Source organism: Leopardus geoffroyi, chromosome B1 (assembly GCF_018350155.1).
Source record: "Leopardus geoffroyi isolate Oge1 chromosome B1, O.geoffroyi_Oge1_pat1.0, whole genome shotgun sequence".
Taxonomy (NCBI): Eukaryota; Metazoa; Chordata; class Mammalia; order Carnivora; family Felidae; genus Leopardus; species Leopardus geoffroyi.
Genome location: NC_059327.1, coordinates 64,276,337 through 64,299,091, shown reverse-complemented (window position 1 = coordinate 64,299,091; position 22,755 = coordinate 64,276,337). Strand labels below are relative to the sequence as shown.

Sequence of the window (22,755 nt, the reverse complement as noted above, 5' to 3'; positions counted from 1 at the left end):
CTGTTTATAGCTTTCCAGTTTGCAGTGTCTGCTTGCTGGTTGCAGCTTACTGCATGACCACTATCTTAATGATATATATTTTAACTTTTTTTGTTATTGTAATGTCAACTCAAGACATTAATTTCTGTGTTATAATTGATGAAAATAAAATGGTTCAAACCCGCAGAAGTTTGTTTCTCATTCTCTAGGGTGGACAGTCCTAATTGAGAGGATGTACTTCTCCATGAGGTCTTTGGGGACCCAGGCAAAGAGAGAAGATATTCTGTTTTCAATATGTGGCTTTGAAAATTGCTCTAGTAATTGTTGTAACGTCTGCAAGAAGTGAAACAGGACATAGAACCAGTTTCCATGGAGGTTTAATGGGCCAAAGGAGAAAGTAACTAACACTCTTTTTCTCACATTCTTGTTTACATGATCATCTTTAACTGGAAGGGAAATTTGAAAATAGAGCCTTGCATATACAGAAGAAAAATGATTTTGCAGAAAGGTAGTTATTTGTAAGATAGCATCAATCACATCACTTAATTAAATGTTCTGCAAACTGATTTAATATTACTATAAAAAGAGTTGCTTGCGTGAAAACCATGTATTTTTGGAACTGTATAAAAAAGGTCAGTCAATACTTTAAAAATACTGTTGAATAAGGTGCATATGAACAAAATATAAAGAATGTTATAAATAATGTTAATATTTAAAAGAATTTGGATCTCAGGGTGTTTTTTCTGTAAATCAAAGTCTTTAATCACTTGATTCAATGTAAATAAACTAAAATTACATACTACAAATCATAGGTGGTGTATGTAAGATGGCAAATAACTCCAATTAGTGGTTCCCTACTTAAAAGAAACGTGTCATCTAAAAAGGTAGTAAATAAACATGCATTTGTTTAATTTTGGTTTTTTAACTAACTTTTTCAATGACCCAAGACTGGTCTTACTTGTGCTGGTAAAGAGAATATCTATTCTATTTCATATTCACTAATGTTTTTTTTTCATTTTTGTAAAATTAATATTTATGGTCCAAATTTCAGATATCTTGAAATGTTTTGTCCGAAGTGACAAAAGGGCATAGTAAAAATTTCATTTTGGTGGGTATCATACTATGAGCTAATCCATATCCATAAGAGGACTAAATTCCTCCACTTGTTGTGATTCTTTCATTTAGAGTACTGTTTGACACTCTTAGAAGCTAGATGAAATGATATGATGGACAGACCAATATTTTTATGCTTCAAGGAATCCTGAGTCCATTGAACTTTTTTTTTGAGCTCCAGGAGAAATTTGTCATGGAACACCAGAATACCTCTACCAGGTCAAATACTGAAAACTCAGCTGGAAGCTCAGTTTCTACTGTGCCATGACATATGGTCTTCAATAATTTGCTTACTATGTGGCTCTTCCATTCCGGAAAAATAACTAGGAGGCATTGCTATTCATAGGGACTGCTGAGGTCAGTAATTATTAAATAGATGCATATGCATAGCAAATAAAAATGTACTAAGCAATTAATAGATACATTCTCCTCATGATTAATTTTCAAGTTAGGTCTTTCTTTCCCAAACAGCAACTTTCCTGGAAAACCTATGATTCCCACAAGGATATATTCTATTGAGATATTCGTGATTCATAGTCTCCCAAGTACTCGCTGTGAAATTCAAATCCCACATGCAAAGATCTCTATCTGATTTATAGGCCTCTCAAACCTCACTCTTGTAAAACACTGCCTGCTCTCAATCAACATCCTTTTGTACCAGCCAATATACTGACTGAAGAATGGAAAAATGTGTTCATAGCCACATTGTGACAAGAGAATTCCTAGAGAAATAATCAGTCCTAAGACACTCTAAAATAGTTAACATTTGAGTTGCACTGAGTTGGTAGGTCTAGTGTTGCTAGGAATCAGAATCACTGATTTCAGAACTTAACGTGATTACAAATTAAGTGTTCCAACTTGTGGTTCTTCATTATCATATAGGAAAAATGGCATAAATGGCATTAGTTCCCCCAACTATATGAATTTATACCTGACAATTTCCCCACAGTTTCTCATACAGATGTCCACAATTTACTTGTCCATTTCTCTAGCTTGTTCTGATTCAAAATGTGTCACAGACATTTTATCTAAAGGAGCCGGTATTTCACACCTTGATCCTCAATCATAGTTAAGGTGCCTCTCTGAATAGAGGTATTGTCAAATATTGATCTAAAATTATGCTTCTATTATTCTCACAACCAAAACAAAATGAAGACACTGGCTTTTTTTCTTCATTCTCAAAAAATTTACTTATGAAACACAACATGAGAATACATGGAAGAATAATATTCCCTTGTTAGTGGTGTTAAATAAAGAGTAAAAGTAAGATTCTGATTTTTTACACTTGGTTGTATAAAGGCAAATAATAGCTAATTTATTCCTACAGTATCTGTCAAATAATTACAAAGTAACAGGTTTACTCTCAATTTAATCAATGTCAAAGAAAACAAAGTCAGCGTGACAAAAGAATAATGCCACCCCCCAAAGATGTCCACATCCAAATACCCAGCATCTGTAAATATATTACCATACAAGCCAAAGGATTTGTACATGTGATTAAATTAAGGGTTCTGTGGTGCTGAGATTATTCTGGATTATCTTGGTAGGCCGATATAATCAAAAGAGTCCTTATAGGAGAGAGGAAGGAGGGACAGAGTCAGAGAAAGAGAAATGATCCTGGAAGCAAGGTAAAAAAGAGAGAGAGAGAAAGAAAAGGAGAGGGAGAGGAAAAGGGATGGAGATTAACTGGCAAAATGCTATGCTGCTGGCTTTGAAAATGGAGGGAGGGGCCTGGAGCCAAGGGATGCAGGTGACCCTTGTGAGCTGGAAAAGGCAAAAAACAAACAAACAAAACAACGATGTTCCTCTAGGACATCTCCAAGGAATTCAGTCTTGATGACACCTTGATTTTAAGATTCCTGACTTCCAGAAATTTAAGATAATAAATGACCACTAGAGCTGTGGTCACTTATTACAGCAGCAGTAGGAGATTCACACACATTCACTCTAGCACTCCTCTACTTCTCAAATTACATTATTTCTAAATCTTTCATGGGAATTACATTTCTTAAGTATGCTAAAATTCAGATTAGATTTGGGATATATTTGAAGACTTAGACACTGAGAATTATTCCTACAATGACCCTTCAAACTAATTATAACAATGGACTAGAAATTTTCCCTCTCTCTCTCTCTCCCACTCTGTGTATGTGTACATATATGATTCTATATAATGTATACAGTTACACATACATATTTTTTCACATAATTATTGAATAATAAAATAATAATGGAAATTGTTAATTGGCTTTTAAACATCTACAGCAGCAAGACACTATAGTAAATATATAAAATAAAGAGTATTCAGCATTTAGTATTCATAAAATCATGGGTGCTGCCAATATCCTGGAGAACTAAATGTTATTCTTATTATATATTCAAAATCTTTTTGCTTCTTTAATACTTTTAGGATATAAAGATAGTACAAGAGGGTTAACAGAGATAATAGACTTAGCTCAACCTAATGCTAACATTTTATCTAAGTTTATTTATGAAAATGAATTGACAATGGTACAATCTGACCAGGAAGACCTTATTGCCTTCACTCATTTCCCTGAGTCTCCTCTGATAGATCAAAGTTTCTCAGTATTTCTTTGTTTTTATGATCTTGATACTCTGGAAAAGTACTAGCTAGATATTTTGTAGAATACCCATCAATTTGGGTTTGTCTTATCTTTTCTTCTTATTAGACTAAAAGATTACGTACTTGGGGCAAGAACACTACAGAGGTGAAGTACCTTTCTCATTGCATCACATCAGGAGGTACATACCAATACCTGTTACTACTGATATTAATGAACCTTGATCATTTGGTATGATTTCTGCACAGAGTATTTTTCCCTAAATCCAGCCTGCACTTCAGAGGTGGGGAATTACGCTTCACCTTCTGCAGGAAGCAGAATCAAAGAATGAAAATATGTTAGAATCACCACACGATTAATAGATATTTTGGGGGGAGATACTTCCAGGTTATGCAAATATACTGTTCCTCCTTAAAGTTTTCCCCACTAATTTTAATATTTATCAGTGAATCTTGTGTGCAGCAATTATTACTGGGTGTTCTCTCACTCCTTCTGCCTTTTTAATTTGGAATTTTTATTCAAAATAATTTGCCTCTCTTCTCCCATTTATTTATTTAAACATTTATTAATATCAGTATAGATTCACGGATATTTACTTTATTCTTTGGGATTAATAGGAAACTCACTTTTTATTTTGTTGCTCAGTACCTCATATTTTAAACATGCAAATACTGTGCAATAGAACTAAAAATGACTTATAACACTTTCTGTAAAATACTAAAAATAGAAAATTGAAAAAAGTTGAGGCAACACTTATCAAATTCCATGCGTATCAGAATCAGCTGCGGAACTTGACAAAATGCAGATTCTTGGTCTTCCTTGCTTATATCTGTATATTTGTATTTCTAAATTTGGCAGAAATGTGGTGGGGTATAAAAATGCCATTTTAACAAGTATGCCAAGTGATTCTGACACATGCACATAAACAAAGTTTGAGAAAAGTTTTTATTGTTCCATTGAGAAAAGTTTTCATTGTTTTAATATGTGGGGAAAATATAGTACTTGAGCTTTCTCTTTCTCTCTCTCTCTTTTTAAATTTGTGAGTAATGGGTTTGTAGAAACTTGATTGGAAAACCTTAAGGAAAAATGCTTTTAATTTTTTTTAACATTTATTTATTACTGAGAGACAGACACAGAGGGTGAGCAGGGGAGGGGTAGAGGAAGGGGGAGACACAGAATCTAAAGCAGGCTCCAGGCTCTGAGCTGTCAGCACAGAGCCTGACGCAGGGCTCAAACTCACGAACTGTGAGATCACGACCTGAGCTGAAGTCAGCCACCTAACCAACTGAGCTACCCAGGCACCCCAGGAAAAATACTTTTAAAAGGTTATGTATTAAGTAAAAATTTAAGAGTTTTATAAAGTTCAATGCTACATCTGCTTTATTTAATACAGTAACTAATTATGTAAGTATAACAGCAAAAATCTTATCTATAAAATTTGGCAATAACATTGAAGAGTTTCAAGAGCGTCAATTCAGTAACAATAATCACACATAAAAAAGAACGTAGGTGCTAAAGGGACTCCTGGGTGGCTAGATCGGTTAAACATCTGACTTTGGCTCTGGTCATGATCTCATGGTTCGTGAGTTTGAGCCCTGAGTCGGGCTCTGTGCTGACAGCTCAGAGCCTGGAGCCCGTTTCAGATTCTGTCTCCCTCTCTCTCCCCTCCCCCACTAGCAGTCTGCCTCTCTCTCTCCCTCTCTCTCAATAATAAATAAAATATTACAAAAAAATTAAAAAAGAATGTACATGATAAATATTTAGGGTGAGATGAATTTTCATCTTTTCAAATATTTTATTGATTGCCTTTCATGTTATTGACCTCATTATAGCACTTGATAGGTATAACCAAGGAATGGCTGCTAGGGGCAGTCATTCACTTACAAGAAACTTAACTAAGAATTATACATAGGATTTGGGTTCTCGCTTTGCCTTTTGCTGGCTGTATGACAATAGAAAAGTTATTTTGTCCCTGTAAATCCCAGAGAATAAAATGGTTTAATGCATTTAAACCTCCCACAAAAAAACAAACAAACAAACAAAAAAAAAAAAAACACCAAAAAAAAAAAAAAAAAAGCAACAACAACAACAAAAACACAAAACTGCTACAAACTAAGTATTTGGTAAATTATTAATACTGTTATTATTAGTTATTTTTCCAGTGAGCCATACACATAACTCAATGTCTCAGATATCCATTTCATTTGTTTTAGGGCATATCTAAGCAAAGACCAATTTTTTCACACATGTTAGAAACATCATAGACATATTTGCTAGCATTTATGTATATAAGGTCCCTCCTCAAAGTTCAGATAATGACAAAGATCCTATGTAGTATCTGCAGGGGACGGGCAGAGACAGAGAGGGAGAGAAATTCCCAAGCAGTTTCTGCACTGTCAGCACAGAGCCTGATGCAGAGCTCCAACTCACGAACCGTGAGATCATGATCTGAGCAGAAATCACGAGCCATCCAGGTACCCCAAATCCAACCTAGTTTCTAAAGGCTTATCATTAGCTCAGGCAAAAGTTTAATTCATGGTAAAATTGTAGCTTAAACCCACACCTAGTCAATTTAAACAGTTCATTAATACCATGTGAGAATGTCTTTCTTCCAGTTGGTACTAAAACTACAGAAACATAATACTGGCTTCTGAGAAGCATTTTGGCATATGTGTGTTGATGGATACAAAACAGAGTAAAAATCTTTAACACATGAGTATTCATAATTTTTCCTTTTGTTCCAATTTAAAAGGAGCAAAGATATTTGCTTTCTGAGTCAGTTCCTGGGCCTGATTTGTTTTGAGAATTTTGATTAGTGGGCAAATCCCAGAGAAACACTTAAAAAAAAAAAAAAAAAAGGAGCCAGAGATGCTAATTTGATCTACCTGATAAGGATAACAGAAAAGATACGGGTTGTGGGGGCTGACAGAAAGAGTAGGAAATGCAACAGGACTTGAGTGTGGAAAATCATTTTGCCGCGGAAGTAAAAATGAATTATGAAGAGAGTCTTTGGAGCGGCTTTGGGCTATTTGAGATCAGTAGGAATGAGAAGAGGAAGATCTTGAGAAATGGTGATAGAGTTTTATATTAAATCTCCATCTCTCTGCCTTGAGATAGTCAAATAAAAATTTATTATTTTTACTTCTGGTTGTTATTCTTTGAATGCAACACAAGCGAAGACTGGACTACGTGAAGTCTGGAGATTCAGCTTACAGAATGTATATTTCACCTTTAATGTATACCTATTCAGAGACTTTCTCATTGCAGCCTCTCATAAACTGAGATTACAGTAGCCTCTTGTGGTCTTGGCATTCGTGGGTCCTGGTGATATCAAAAAATATGAGAAATAAATGTATAGTAATTACTTGCTCACCATATTTAATAAGGGTATTTAAAAAGAAGCATGCAGCTTAATAGTGCTGTATTTTCCTATGGTTTTAATCTTTCCAAAAAGGTTAGATGAGCCCTTATTATTGTTATTCATGAAATCAAATGCCCTTAGTCTTAAAAAGACAGATGGTAGTGGCTTGCTAAAATTACTTAGTGACGTGGACAGAAACTAACCACTTGACAGAAGAAAGATGCTGAAGTGATAAAAATCCATGTATCCCATTTAATGTAGCTATTAATAGGGAGGATTTCCATAAGGTCTCAGAAGGCAGAATATTTCATCTGTCTATGCAAATTTCACTTACATGCTAATAATGTCTCTTTAGCTCTACAAAGACCTGAAATAAAATCCACCTGCCCTTCAGAGTAAAATCAGACTCCGCTTATCTAGAAACTAACAGATTGAAAGAAGACTTCTTAGAAAATGGACGCAGAGAAAGGAAGAGTCTAGACCTTGCAAGTGCGGTGTGAGCATAAAGTTTTCATCCTCTAAAAGCACAGATTACCCCAAACTAGGTCAAAAGTGCTAGGGTCTGGGTGTGTGTGTGTGTGTGGTAGGGGAGAATCTTCTCGGGCAAAGTGGAATGAGAATGAGTGGTGGGAACTTCTCAGCATGGCATGAGAGGTGGAACAATTTCTACAGCTGCTGGGCAGTGACCTGGCTGAAGGGGTTATTAGCATGCAAGGAATGTGATCAAGAGGCCGGTATTTATGTCAGGAAGAGTTTCTCCTTAACATCTCCTTGCAATGAATATACTTATCATGGTGTCAGTTTCTTTTAATATATTTTTGAAAAGGGGGAGAAAATTAATCATTTACTGGCTTTTGGTTTAGCATGAGAGGCCATTCCAACAATGAGTTCTGACTAACAATGTAAAAATCACAGCACCTTAAGAGTTCCAAAGGCATAATAAAGAAAATAATTTGGTAGGAGCACATTTACTCACTACTCGAACTAAGGCATATTTGAATGTGTTTTCTTCTTCCAGTTGAAAATGAACTAACTCTGATTTAGAGACTCATGACAAGCATGCAGATATATAGCCATTGTTACACATTTTATATGCTACTATTACATTTATTCCATCGCAGATGGATTTCTATTATAATATGTCCCATGTAAAAACCAAACCCACATACGGTATTATTGAAATCTAAAAGAACATCACACTGAAATTATTTTGAGTGCTACAATTTCATTTAAAAGTAATTATGTATAAGACTCATAACATCTTAGTGTTTTTTGTGCTCTGAAAATTATACATATTCATACGAACTTTTCAGAATAATCTGTCAATCAAAATGTTTTTATGCTAAAATATGACATCATACCAGTTCAAAACACCACCTCTGACTGACAAGGGTGGGTATTACGGGACTGCAGGATGAGAGCTGAGGCACTGGCTCCTGGAGAGAGTTCCGCTCCTCATTACTGCGAAGATCTATTCACCTAGGCAGCCCTCCCTGGCTCCTTGGAACCAATGTAATTTTTCCAACTTAACCTCACATCTTCTATTTGTTTCTTTCCTCTGATTTCTTTCTGATTGTCTACAAACAAATCAGGCTTCCAGGGTCCTCACAATTACATTTCACCCCACTGTGCTGCACTCCTCTGCGCCTGCCCTCCCACACTTCTGCTGTGCACTTGGATTTCAGAGCCCAGTAGGCCACCAGGGTTTCCTCTGTGCCTTTATGCCCACATTACTCGAGGAGATATTTTCCTGTTTTCCACTGGTCATGTCCCTCAACTGTCCAAACAGTAACTGTTTCTGAGACTTTTTCTGTTGGCTGGAGGGAAAAAAGAAATGCTGTGGTACCATGATGTCACCTTTTCCTTGATACCAAAATACTTCCTTTCACTTGCTGCTTCATAAAGACAGGATCAATGAACGGAAGGTTCATGGTTTCATTCCTGCATCTGCCACCAATGCTTTTAGATTAACAACATCATTTCCACAAAACTATTTAAACATCTCCTAAAGTCTATTACGGAGGAATTTTCTCTTTGCATTAGTCTTCACATTCTTTTATCTGAACAAAGTTCTACAATGAAATGAATAGAAAATGATATCCAATTTTTAATAAACAGAATATTAAGATTCTACAAAGCATTGAATTGTCAGCTTAATTTTAATTCAGTGACTTGTAAATATAACTCATTTTTGTTACTTTGCTCTTCTCATCAACATATTCACAACATAGTCCAACACAGATATCTTATGTTCAACAAATCATAATCTAATATTTGCAACGCATATTTCACATTCTATATCTGTAAAATTATACTAAGATACAGATATAATTTTTTCATCGTGCATAGCTAAATCCCCATCATACGTATAGCTTAATCCTAACTACTTAATTGGTATCATCTTCTAATGCACATGGAATGCAATTAAAACATTTGAATAACCATTTTAACTGAAGAGTAGAACATAATCAGTCAATCCTGATTTAGATGCAATTTTCTATATGTGGAATTTAGAATTAAACACTACGAACCACAACGCTTTAAAAAAATGTATATTGCAATGTACTTACTGGTATTTCATAAGGTGGTGGTTGTCAGTTATAGGGGACAGTGAGACATCCAGGAAGAAAGCATGGAGGGGTTTGGGGTAGTGAAGACAGCATGGGCCCAGGAATTCGAGGACTGAGCTCTGATAGTCCCTGGTGCTACTGCTTTATAACTTCTGACCTTAAGCAAAGCAAGGTACTGACATTTCTCTAAGTCTTTAAACGGAGGCTTTCTTCCCAGAATTCTTAGAGGATGGATGCAATGGTGTACATAAACAATTCGATTCAGTGTCTGACATACAGCAGATGTTAAGTAAATTTCAGTGTTTCTTGCTTTGTATGCACACCCACTTGTTTTTTTTTTTTTTTCAATTAAAAGGCAGTGAAAAAAAATGTTATCCCTAAATGAAAAGTAGAACTAAATAGGCAAAAATGTCATCTCAATCTAGAGATGTAAGTTGCCATGGCAATGCAAATGTCATCCTACTATTCTCTCTTGTTAGATAGCAACAGGAATATATTCCACAGACTGAAACAGCATTTAGAAAAGTCTCAAGTGTTACTAGCATTGTCGGGTTTATAAAATCACTTGTTGGAGAGCAGATCAGCACAAGGCCTGCAATTCTCCTCAACCAGCCAGAGTAAAAACATATGGATGCCAAGGGAGGAATTTCTCAACTTTTAGGAAATTTCTCCTTCTTCTCCCTTGAAACACCACTCAAGATATTTCTTGGGTTTGAAGGTAAATTTGATTTTAGCGATACAGTGAAGTGACAGTGTAGAAAGTGTTTGGTCATACTACTGAGTTCAATTTTGTATCTTCTCTCTTGGTAATTGTCAAAATAAATGTGTCAATTATGCAAACTAGTGGGAACAGGCTTTGTGAAGGAAAACCTTTGGACTTCATTTTAAGAATGAACAGCTGTGGTTCAGAATACTGGTGATTCAGACTGACATCAGTGTATGAGATGGATATTTCCTCTGTCTTCCTCCTCCCTCCTTTTTTAGATTATTGAAAATATATACTCCATACACATTATATATATATTTTTGGCTATATAATCATAATTTGAATTTCTAAAACACTACTATTGCTGCAAAGAATTGCTTGACCAAGTAGATCAGTTTCAACTATACTTTTCATAATAAAAAGTATAGTTCTGAAAAATTGCTAACACATCAAATAATAAATTTGTAATGGTAAATTAAAAGCATAACACGAATGGATATATAATAGGATCGTAATTCTATAAAAATTCACAAATTCGCAAACAGACGGACGCATTAACTATAAGTAGGAAGACATTCGCAGTGCTTAAACTGGATAGTAAAACTCATGGTGATTTTTATTTTATTCATTTCTGTGTATTTTGAGTACTTTCTAAGTTTTCTAAATTATACAAGCATTACATTTATATTAAAATATATTTTACTTTTTAAAAGTGAATAACAATTAGTAAGATTACCATTTATATATCAGTAAAATATCCTAGTTTTTAGTTGTCCATCCTGCAAAGCCATAAGCCTCTGATTTATACTGTATCTGTTAAAAAACTTAATGTGAAAACATATGGTATCTGTCTTTCTCTGTATGGCTTATTTCACTTAGCATCACACTCTCCAGTTCCATCCACGTTGCTACAAAGGGCCATATTTCATTCTTTCTCATTGCCACGTAGTACTCCAGTGTGTATATAAACCACAATTTCTTTATCCATTCATCAGTTGATGGACATTTAGGCTCTTTCGATAATTTGGCTATTGTTGAGAGTGCTGCTATAAACATTGGGGTACAAGTGCCCCTATGCATCAGCACTCCTGTATCCCTTGGGTAAATTCCTAGCAGTGCTACTGCTGGGTCATAGGGTAGGTCTATTTTTAATTTTTTTTTTTTTAAATTTTTTTTTTTCCAACGTTTATTTATTTTTGGGACAGAGAGAGACAGAGCATGAACGGGGGAGGGGCAGAGAGAGAGGGAGACACAGAATCGGAAACAGGCTCCAGGCTCTGAGCCATCAGCCCAGAGCCCGACGCGGGGCTCGAACTCACGGACCGCGAGATCGTGACCTGGCTGAAGTCGGACGCTTAACCGACTGCGCCACCCAGGCGCCCCTATTTTTAATTTTTTGAAAAACCTCCACACTGTTTTCCAGAGTGGCTGCACCAATTTGCATTCCCACCAACAGTGCAAGAGGGTTCCCGTTTCACTCTTATGTGGATCCTGAGAAACTTAACAGAAACCCATGGGGGAGGGGAAGGAAAAAACAAAAAAGAGGTTAGAGTGGGAGAGAGCCAAAGCATAAGAGACTGTTGAAAACTGAGAACAAACTGAGGGTTGATGGGGGGTGGGAGGGAGGGGAGGGTGGGTAATGGGTATTGAGGAGGGCACCTTTTGGGTTGAGCACTGGGTGTTGTATGGAAACCAATTTGACAATAAATTTCATATATTGAAAAAAAATTAAAATAAATTTAAAAAACTAATGTGTAACAGAGCACATGAACATAAAATGTACATTAACTAATTTGGGGGTTAAAAGATAAAAACAAAACAGTTTTAACTCGGCCACCAAAATTAACAATAGAACATTTTTTTAAACTGTAAATTCTGCCCTTTATCTTGTTCTTTCTTCTTTCAAACTGTCTTGACTATTTGTCACCTATTTTCTTTCCATATATATTTGGGACTCATTTTATCAATCTTTGTTGGAATTGAGTTATATCTACAAATCAAATTCATAAAAATCTCAGCTTGTGAAATTGATTCTTTTCTATCCAATCACATTGATTTACACCTTCTTTCAGTGTCTTTCAATAAAAGTCTGCTGCATAGATGCTGCACGCTTTTGGTTGGATTAATTCCCATACATATTAATAATGTTTTCTAACTAATTTTATTGGTATAAAAATGCAATCTTGTTAAAATGATCAGATCATGTTGTTTGCATCTTTTGTACTTCACTAATTTTTTTCCTTGATCTATCACTTACTGATAAATGTGTTAAATTTTTTCCATTACGGTGCAGCTTTATTAATTATTTCATGTAATTCTGTCAAGTTTTGAAGGATATTTAATGTATATAAATTTGTAATTATCATATTCTCCTAGGAAATTGAAACTTTTATTAGGATGTAGTCAGGCTTTATTTCTAGCAATATATTCAGTTTAAAGTCCCATATTTCTGCTATTACTACCACCATATCAGTTCTTGTTTTTGTTTTGTTTTGTTTTGTTTTGGCCAGAAGCAGGGGAAGAGTAAAGAGATAATATTAGCTTTACACACCTCTTTCCATCCTTTGTTTTTTTTTTTTCTTTTCTGTGAATTTAAGTTATAGGTGCAGCTTTTAAAAACAGCTTCATTATATTTATTTTTAAAGTCTGACAATCTTTTCCATTTAATTGGTGAGAATATTTAATTTATATCTATTATGATGTTTTTACTATTATTATTTTTTTAATATGAAATTTATTGTCAAATTGGTTTCCATACAACACCCAGTGCTCATCCCAACAGGTGCCCTCCTCAATGCCCATCACTTACCCTCCTCTCCCTCCCACCCCCATCAACCCTCAGTTTGTTCCCAGTTTTTAAGAGTCTCTTATGCTTTGGCTCTCTCCCTCTCTAACTTTTTTTTTTCCTTCCCCTCCCTCCATGGTATGGCCTTTTGTAGCAATGTGGATGGAACTGGAGAGTGTTATGCTAAGTGAAATAAGTCATACAAAGAAAGACAGATACCATATGTTTTCACTCTTATGTGGATATTGTGATGTTTTTAATTCATTCCCATCATTTTTCTGGATATATTTTGGGTTACTCTTCTTGTTCTATTATTTTATCTTCACTATATTGGTAATTATCTGCTTGATTTTTACCTTTTTGATGGTTTTATAGCTTTTAACTTTCCTACTTAATAAAATATGAAGTATAGCAATATATTTATCTTCCTCCTGAATAACAAATGGCCTTAGAATGCACTAAGTCTGATCACATCTCAAAACTTTTATACTAGTTTTGTCTAAAAGTTGAGTCTCCCTCTTCTTAACTCTACAAATCAGGTATTGATATCATTATTTTAATTTTTACTCACTTTTCCATCTTGTATCTCATACTTATTTAGGATTATTTTCCAATTGTCAGAGGCATATCTTAGAATTTCCTTTCATAATGGTCTGCTGGTAGTAAACTGTTTTTTCTTTTTGTCTTTTTCATTATTTAACCTTTACTCTCAAAATGTATTTCTTATTTGCTGAGTTGTATAATTTTTTTTCCTGATATAGTGAGCATATTTTTCTATGGCCCAAAAGTTTACATCCTTACTATCAGGAAGTCTGTGTATTTTATACGCAATTTGTCTTTTCTCTATGGATGTTCTTTTAGGGTCTTTCTGTCTTTGGTACAACTCAGCCTCACTATGATATGGAGTGTGTGTGTGTGTGTGTGTGTGTGTGTGTGTGTGTGTATTCATTCCACTTGAGATTATTTGATATGACTTCCTAATCTGGGATTAGTGATAAAAACTGTCAACAAAATGGAGTTAGAGGGAACATACCTCAACATAATAAGTGCCATGTATGAAAAATCCATAGCTAACACCAACCTCAATGATGAAAAACTGATCTCTAAGGTCAGAAACAAGGCAAGGATGTCACTTTTTAACACTTTTGTTCAACACAGTACTAGAAGTCCTAGCCACAGCAATCAGACATGAAAAAGAAATACTGGTAAGGAAGAAGTTAAACTGTCTCTATTCACAGATGATATGAAACTACACATGGAAAATCCTAAAGAGTACACTTAAAAAACTACTAGAAGTAATAAACAAATTCAGTAAGGTGGCAGGCTACAAAATCGATACCCAGAAATTGGCAGCATTTCTATATATTAACAATGAAGTCGCAGAAAGAGAAATTAAAAAAAAAAAAAACAACTACACTATTTACAATTGCACCAAAAAAAAAAAAATACCTAGGAATAAGTTTAACCAAAGAGGTGAAAGACCAGTACTTTGAAAACTATAAAACACTGATGAAAGAAATTGAAAATGACATAAATGGAAAGATATTTCATGCTCACAAATTAGAATAATTCATATGGCCAAAATGTCCCAAATGTTACCCAAAGCAATCAACAGATTCAATGAAATCCCTATCAAAATACTAGCAGCATTTTTCACAAAACTAGAAAAAATAATACTAAAATTTGTGTAGAACCATGGAAAACCTTGAATAGCCAAAGCCATTCCGAGAAAGAAGAACACAGCTGGAGGTATCACAATCCGAGATTTCAAGATATATTACAAGTTGTAGTAATCAAAACAGTATGGTTCTGGCCCCAAATCAAATATGTAGATCAATAGAACAGGATGGACACCACAGAAATAAACCCACATACATATGATCAATTTATACTGATATAAATTTAGATCAATTTATTTACGATTGATTTACATGATCAATTTATAAAGGATGCAAGAATATACAATAGGAAAAAGATAGACTTTTTAATAAATGGTGCTGGAAAAACTGGACAGCTATATGCAAAAGAATGAAACTGTAATAGTTACTAACACCATACATACAAAAAAATGAATCCCAAATGGATTAAGGGCCTAAATATGAGGCCTGAAACCAAAAACACCAAGAAGAGTTTTACATAGGCAGTAATTTTTCTGACACCATAGCAACATTTTTCTAGGCATGTTCCTTAAGGCAAGGAAACAAAGCAAAAATAAACTACTGGGACTACATCAAAATAAAAACCTTTCACAGGGCAAAGGAAACCATCCATAAAACAAAAAGACAACTTACTGAATGGGAGAAGACATTTGCAAATGATCCCATAAGGGGTTAATATCCAAAATAAAGAATTCATACAACTCAACACCAAAAACACAAACAATCTGATTAAAAAATGGGCAGACGACCCAAATAGACAATTTTCAAAAGAAGACGTATGGATGGCCAACAGATATATGAAAGAATGCTCAACATCATGAGTCATCAGGGAAATGCAAATCAACAACACAATGAGATATCATCTCATACCTGTTAGAACAGGTAATATCAAGAATATGCAAACAATAAGTGCTGATGAGGATGCAGAGAAAAGGGAACCCTTGTACACTGTTAGTGGGAATATGAATTGTTACAGGCATTGTGGAAAACAGTATGGAATTTTCTCAAAGATTAAAAAAATAGCATATTTCCAATAATTCCACCATTGAGTATTTACCCAGGAAAACCAAAAACACTAACTTGAAAATATATCTGCACTCCCACGTTCACTGCAGCATTATTCATAATAGAATAGATAAGGTAAGTGTGGTATATATACATAATGGAGTATTACACAGAAATAAAAAAAAAAAAGTGAGATCTTGTCATTTGAGACTACATGGATGGACCTGGAGAATATTATGCTAAGTGAAGTAAGCCAGGCTGAGGAAGACAAATTCTATATGGTTCCATTCAAATGGAATCTAAAACAAATCAATAAACAAACAAAAAGCAGAATCAGGGGCGCCTGGGTGGCGCAGTCGGTTAAGCGTCCGACTTCAGACAGGTCACGATCTCGCGGTCTGTGGGTTCGAGCCCCGCGTCGGGCTCTGGGCTGATGGCTCAGAGCCTGGAGCCTGTTTCCGATTCTGTGTCTCCCTCTCTCTCTGCCCCTCCTCCGTTCATGTTCTGTCTCTCTCTGTCCCAAAAATAAAATAAACGTTGAAAAAAAAAATTTTTTTTTAAAAATAAAAAAAATAAAAAAATAAAAAAAGCAGAATCAGATCTATAAATACAGAGAACAAACTGATGGTTACCAGAGGAGTGGGAACTGAGGGGTTAGGAAAAGTAGTTGAATGGGAGAAGATAAAGGCTTCCAGTTACAGAATGAGCAAGTCACAGCAATAAAAAGCAAAACATAAGGAACACATTAATGATAGTGTAATACTGATGTAATGGGACGGGTGGTAGCTATACTTGTGAACATAGCATAATGTATAAACTTGTCAAACCACTAAGCTGTACATCTGAAATAATGTCACATTGTGTGTCAGCTATACTCAAAAACACAATTCTTCAGGTTCCCAAATTCATTTATTCAAATATTGCTACATCCCCTTTATCTTTATTATTTCCTACCTGAACTCAAGATAGATACATATGTCAGATATTGTTACATTATTCCCAGTGTAGATTATCGCTTTTTAAATTTACATTTATTTTTGTCTGTGCTGCATTTTGGGTACCAGGCTTAATACTCCATTAATCTCTTGAGCTACATTTAATCTGTTTCTTAACTTGCCCATTGAATTTTTAACTTTATTTATTTATTTATTTATTTATTTATTTATTTATTTATTTATTTATTTATTTCTAGAGTTTCATTTGATTTTCTAAGCCTGGTGATTTTTTTTAAGTCTGGTGATATTTAAAAAAAATTCTTTTTACCCATAATTTCTAGTTTCTTTTCACTTCTTTTAACACATCATATGCAGTTATTTAATATTCTGTGCCTGATAGTTTTAACATATTAATTTTATGGGTCTCATTTTTCTGTCTCTTGTCATTTCTTGGTTGCATTAATGTGAGAGCTATGTGTTTGTACTTGTGTATAATTTTAAACTCTAAGCTCATGTTTCTTGGAATGTTAACTTGAAAGTTCTTGGAGGCCTCAACTGAAGGTGTATTCTTCAAGAATGGATATGTATTTGCACTTATGTATTTGTATTATGTATTACCAACATAATATCACATTAAATTTGATTCTCAGTTTGAGTGGGTGGACTACTGAGCCAAACAAGATGTGGGTTATAGTTTTATGTTCTCAGGTCAGACTTGTTCTCCCTGCGTTCAGTGCCAAATTCTAGTCAAGCAAGTTCATTCCCAGGTCATACTTCCACTTATAATAGAGTACTTTGGGAAAAAAGTAATTGTTGGATAGCCTTTTCTAGCATGAAGGGAAGGAGAAAACAAAACAGTGGATAAGTAGAAACAGAAGTAAGAGAAATAGCATACTACAGTGAAGTGGATGTTTAGTTAAATTAGGAAAGAGAGATGAGGGGGAGGGGAGAAAGAATTTTAGGAGAAGAACAGGAAATAAATTACAAAAGGTACTGAAAGGTCAGCAAGTCTCTAGGAGCAGCAGTAATGGCTAAGTATTCAACTACATGGGGAAAAGGAAGGGAAATTACTTATGTACAACATCTAGTATGTATCAGGCATGATATATGCACCCCATCAATTTTAGGGTATTTAATCTACTCAGAGATACTTACTGCCAGGTAGCTATCATTGTCTTCCCCAAAGCCCTCTACTTGATTTCTATAAGCCTAAAGCTGCACTGCCCAATACAACAGCAACTAGCCACATGACATTTAAATTTATTAAAATTAAATAGTTTCTTGTTTCTCGTTTGTACTAGCCACATTGCACAGGCTCAGTAGCTACACGTGGCTAGTGCTACCTCTGTGGATAGTACAGACAGAACATTTCCATCACAGAAATTCTATGGGATAGCACTCATCTAAGTGTTCCTTCAAAAAGATTCTTAATAATTTCAAATGACTGTCACAAAGCACTGTCTCTGGATGTTCCTCAATTTCTTAGTTTTATTTATTTAAAAAAATTTTTAAATATTTATTTATTTTTGAGAGAGACAGAGACAGAATGCGAGTGGGTTAGGGGCAGAGAGACAGGGAGACACAGAATCCAAATCAGGCTCCAGGCTCCGAGCTGTCAGCACAGAGACCGATGCGGGGCTCGAATTCACAGGTAGTGAGATCATGACCTGAGCCGAAGCCGGACGCTCAACCGACTGAGCCACCCAGGTGCCCCAATTTCTTAGTTTCATTGATGAAAGAATCCACATCTTCTAGCATGCTTGGAAAAATGTTGTGTACCCTTCTAAAAGTGAATATACTGTTTGAGAATATTTGAAAAGACACAAATAACTGAAATAGACTTCATTATTTGCTAAATTAGGCAAGGAGGAACTAGTACACAAAAAGGTAATTAACCTTAAGTCAACTAAAACCTAATAATAAAAAACAAATGAGCATACCTACAAATAAATACTTGATGTTTCTCAAGTAGATGAGAGGAAAAGAAATGTCTTTACAGTGTAATGTCTTTACAGCGCTTAAAAATGAGGCATTAACTGCTATTTAATTCTTTAATGACAAGGAATTCAACTTAAAAATGTAACAGTCTTAATTTAAATTTGCATTATTTTAGTTTTAAGTTTTAAACTGTTATTAGTAATTGTACATCAGTATATTTTCTTGTTTTATTGGCACATATGTTGTCTTTTCCTCTTACTCTATTTTATTAAAACACCAAACACATAATTTCTAAGGGTGTTTTCTTTTTACCACAATGTGTTAAATACAAATTAATAGGCATTAAGGGTCATATAAAACACTCCTTTCCCACCTCCTCTCAATAGTCTTATACAGAGAATTCTAATGACAATAAAAAGATATATAAACAGAATTCTAGGCTTTATTTTATGGTAAAATATATTTGAATTCCTTTTCATTGCAGTTAAGCAAGAAACAACAAAGTACCATCAGGTATTGAGGCTTTAAATAATTATTATGACATGATTTCATTTTTAAATGGATTTTTCAAAAATGAAGTCCTCAGATTTTGCACAACATCTAGAATCATTGCAAAAGGAAATTGCAAATCTTTTTGTAGATGTTCTATCAAGGGAAAGACACTGGGCAAGATGTTATCAACCTCTCTAAACTCCAGGGAACAAGGCAGCTTTCACAGCAGCGAATAAACAGATAATAACTGAGAAGTTCAAAATGTCTCTGAAATCAATTATTTTGCTCTTAACTCCGGTAGACTATCTCTGTACCATGAATTGGAATACTCATGGGGGAGGACACCAGGTGCTAAAATTGCTCATGTCTATAACTGGCACTCACAGAGGACTGTCTGTAACATTCACATTCTTTCCATAGGCAATTCTTGGAGATTTTCTAACACCATCACCATGTCACTTGTGAATTAGAAAACAAAGATTGTGCTTTCTTGTTTTTTTTATTTTTAAAAAAAATTTTTTTAACGTTTATTTATTTTTGAGACAGAGAGAGACAGAGCATGAAGGGGGGAGGGGCAGAGAGAGAAGGAGACACAGAATCAGAAGCAGGCTCCAGGCTCCGAGCCATCAGCCCAGAGCCTGACGCGGGGCTCGAACTCACGGACCGCGAGATCGTGACCTGAGCTGAAGTCGGACGCTCAACCGACTGGGCCACCCAGGCACCCCTGTGCTTTGTTTTAAAGAAAGCCAAACAAACAAAAATTCTGTACATTTCAGCTAATCTTTTACCCAGAACTTATAAAGGATAAATCTTAAATTTTTAGTCACAGACTATCCATGAATTTTTTTGATCTTGGAAGGATTTCAAATGGACCCTTAGGAATCATCCAAAAGCTTCTACGAGGGCAGACTGTAATATTCCACATACTCAGTTCCTGAAAGAAACTGTCCCTGGACATCTACATACAAGTTTCCCGAAATTCTATAAGTAAACTCTGATTTTTTTCTGTTTAAAAGATGCTATACTTAAATATTTTGAGTTGTGCTACTGAAATAACTTGAATTACTTACAGCGATGTGGTTTTACTTTATTTTTTACTAAGGTGTAACACAAAGTTGGTGAGGGAGGTGTACTAATAATGCTAAATACAAATCACGATGCAATTGTACCTTTGTATATACCCATGCCAGCACCCACAATCAAAACACACAACATTTTCAACACCCTAGGTTCACTATTTCCTCCCAAGAGGTAACTACTAGCTAGACCGCTATTACATCCCACTAATTTTGCTTGTTCTTTAACTTCATGCAAATAGAATAACAAAGAATATGCTTTTTGTGTCTGGCTTCTTTTATTCACCATTAGGGTTTAAGAGTCATGCTACTACGTGTACGTGTTCTTTATTTTTTCTTTTAATTGCTGTGAAGTATTCAGCATATAGTTTAGCAGTTGCACTATTTTACAGGAGTATTTTAAGAGTATTTATTTATATTGTAGAGGAAGTATAAGAAATTGGAAAACAATAATAACTTTAAACATATATTAGATATTTGAATTCTTGAGAGGAAACCATGGACCACAATTTCACCTGATTTCCCCAGGGCCTATACTCGGTAACTGTGTACATGTTACTATCAGGATCTCATTTTATCTATAAAAAGCAAGATAAATTTTAAAAATCTAGTTTTTTTTTTCCTCTGGTGGGAATGATAAACTGAATCAGTTAAGGCTGCCTATGTGTTTTGTTCCAATCACAGTAAATGAAATATTATAGGATGTCATTATCCTGACCGTCCTAACACTGATTTAGAACTTCTCTGTCAGGGGCCGCCTGGGTGGCGCAGTCGGTTAAGCTCCGACTTCAGCCAGGGCACGATCTCGCGGTCCGTGAGTTCGAGCCCCGCGTCGGGCTCTGGGCTGATGGCTCAGAGCCTGGAGCCTGTTTCCCATTCTGTGTCTCCCTCTCTCTGTGCCCCTCCCCCGCTCATGCTCTGTCTCTCTCTGTCCCAAAAATAAATAAACGTTGAAGAAAAAAAAAAATTAAAAAAAAAAAAAAGAACTTCTCTGTCAGATAGCAGAAGTGACTCCTTGTGTTACATTCAAGTAATAAAGGAAGCACTTCTTTACTACCTGACTCATCCCATTAAACTTCACTTTAATGTGCTTCCTCTAATTCACTAGACATTTAAGCTTGTTAAATTCTTGCTAAAATACTACATTTGCAATTTCTGGTGGGAGTGATCTTCATCACTATATGTCATGGGGAAGTAAAGTTATTTTTGAATATTTAAAAATAATATTTTCTTAATGCAAAACATGTACTTGAAAAGTCTACTCATTCCCTCTACTGAATTCATAGTTGTCTCTAAACTTTGCATTTTAATTAGATCCAGTAAGTGCTAAATATCTTTTAGCTTTGCAATCACAATCTCCTTCATGTGAGACTTTGTATACAGCTGAAGCACAGTGACAACTTGAGATTGCTTTATTGTTAGTAAAAGGTGATAGGCATTTTCACATGAAGCTTAGGCCAGTTATTTTTTCCCCTATGGTGTATGGTGTTGCTGTCATTGCTGTTATTGTTGTTGTTTTTATCTTTCCATTTCAATCGGTTGTGGGTTAGAGGGGAAAAATAAGTAATTTCAGTCTTTAATAATCCTAATTGCAAAGTCAAAGTGTATTTTAGCAGAATACCTTCTTGTTTTTGTTTGTTTTGTTTTGTTTTTAAAGTTTACTTAAAGTTTTTATTTATTTTGAGAGAGAGAGAGAGAAAGAGAGAGAGAGAGAGTGAGCAGGGTAGAGGCAGAGAGGGAGAGAGAGAGAGAGAGAGAGAGAATCCCAAACAGGCTCTGCACCATCAGCACAGAGCCTGATGCGGAGCTAGAACCCATGAAAACATGAGATCATTACCTGAGCCAAAACCAAGAGTCAGACTCTTACCCAACTGGGCCACCCAGGCACCCCAGGTACATTCTTATATAAATATAAGAAAGCAATTGTCCTGGAAGGATTGTTTGAAATCACTTATAAACCGAATGGGTGCATATCTGAGTTTTGTAGGTGAAAGAACAGCTGATTCATAAAACATGCTTCTGAAAGCATGCCTGCCATGGCGCTTTCCAATATGTCCTTCCGTTTCTAGATTGTTAGTGCTTAAAGTACACTCCTGATTGAGAAAAAGTAATCTTTTAGAAGTAGCTCTCGAGTAAAACTGAGATCATAGTGAAATGAAATGTTTAAAGAACCTTTGTTACAGCACTACTCATAGACATCTTCACTCACTAATAAAACTTTATTCCCACAGGTCCTGCAAATTTCCAATATTAAGCAGCCTACATCCAGAGACATGGTTCACTTCAGAACAAGAATCGAAATATCTGAAAACTAAGTACATCAAGTACCTCTATTTCTGAGTCCCAGCCAATTCTCTATAGTCAGGGCTAAGTGTCATTCTTAGACCAGCAACATCAGCGTTACCTTGGGAACTTGATAGGAACGCAAATTCTCTGGTTCCACACCAGACCTACTCAAATTAGAGACTCCAGGGTCAGGAACAAGAAGCCTCTTACAGCAAGCTCTCTAGGGGATTCTGGCACAAACTAAAGTTTGAAAACCACAGTTCAACAGA

General features: G+C 35.2%; 1 protein-coding gene and 1 long non-coding RNA gene across 8 annotated transcripts in view; one reads left to right on the top strand and one right to left on the bottom strand.

Annotated features, from left to right (window-relative positions):
• MARCHF1 (membrane associated ring-CH-type finger 1) overlaps window positions 1–22,755 on the bottom strand; it is an 874,367-nt gene that overhangs the window by 241,901 nt on the left and 609,711 nt on the right. The gene's annotated exons all lie outside the window — the stretch shown is intronic.
• Window positions 5,731–14,519, top strand: LOC123590651. The gene is made up of 2 exons (XR_006708900.1): window positions 5,731–7,618; window positions 14,003–14,519. It is a non-coding gene; the product is annotated as an uncharacterized LOC123590651 (long non-coding RNA).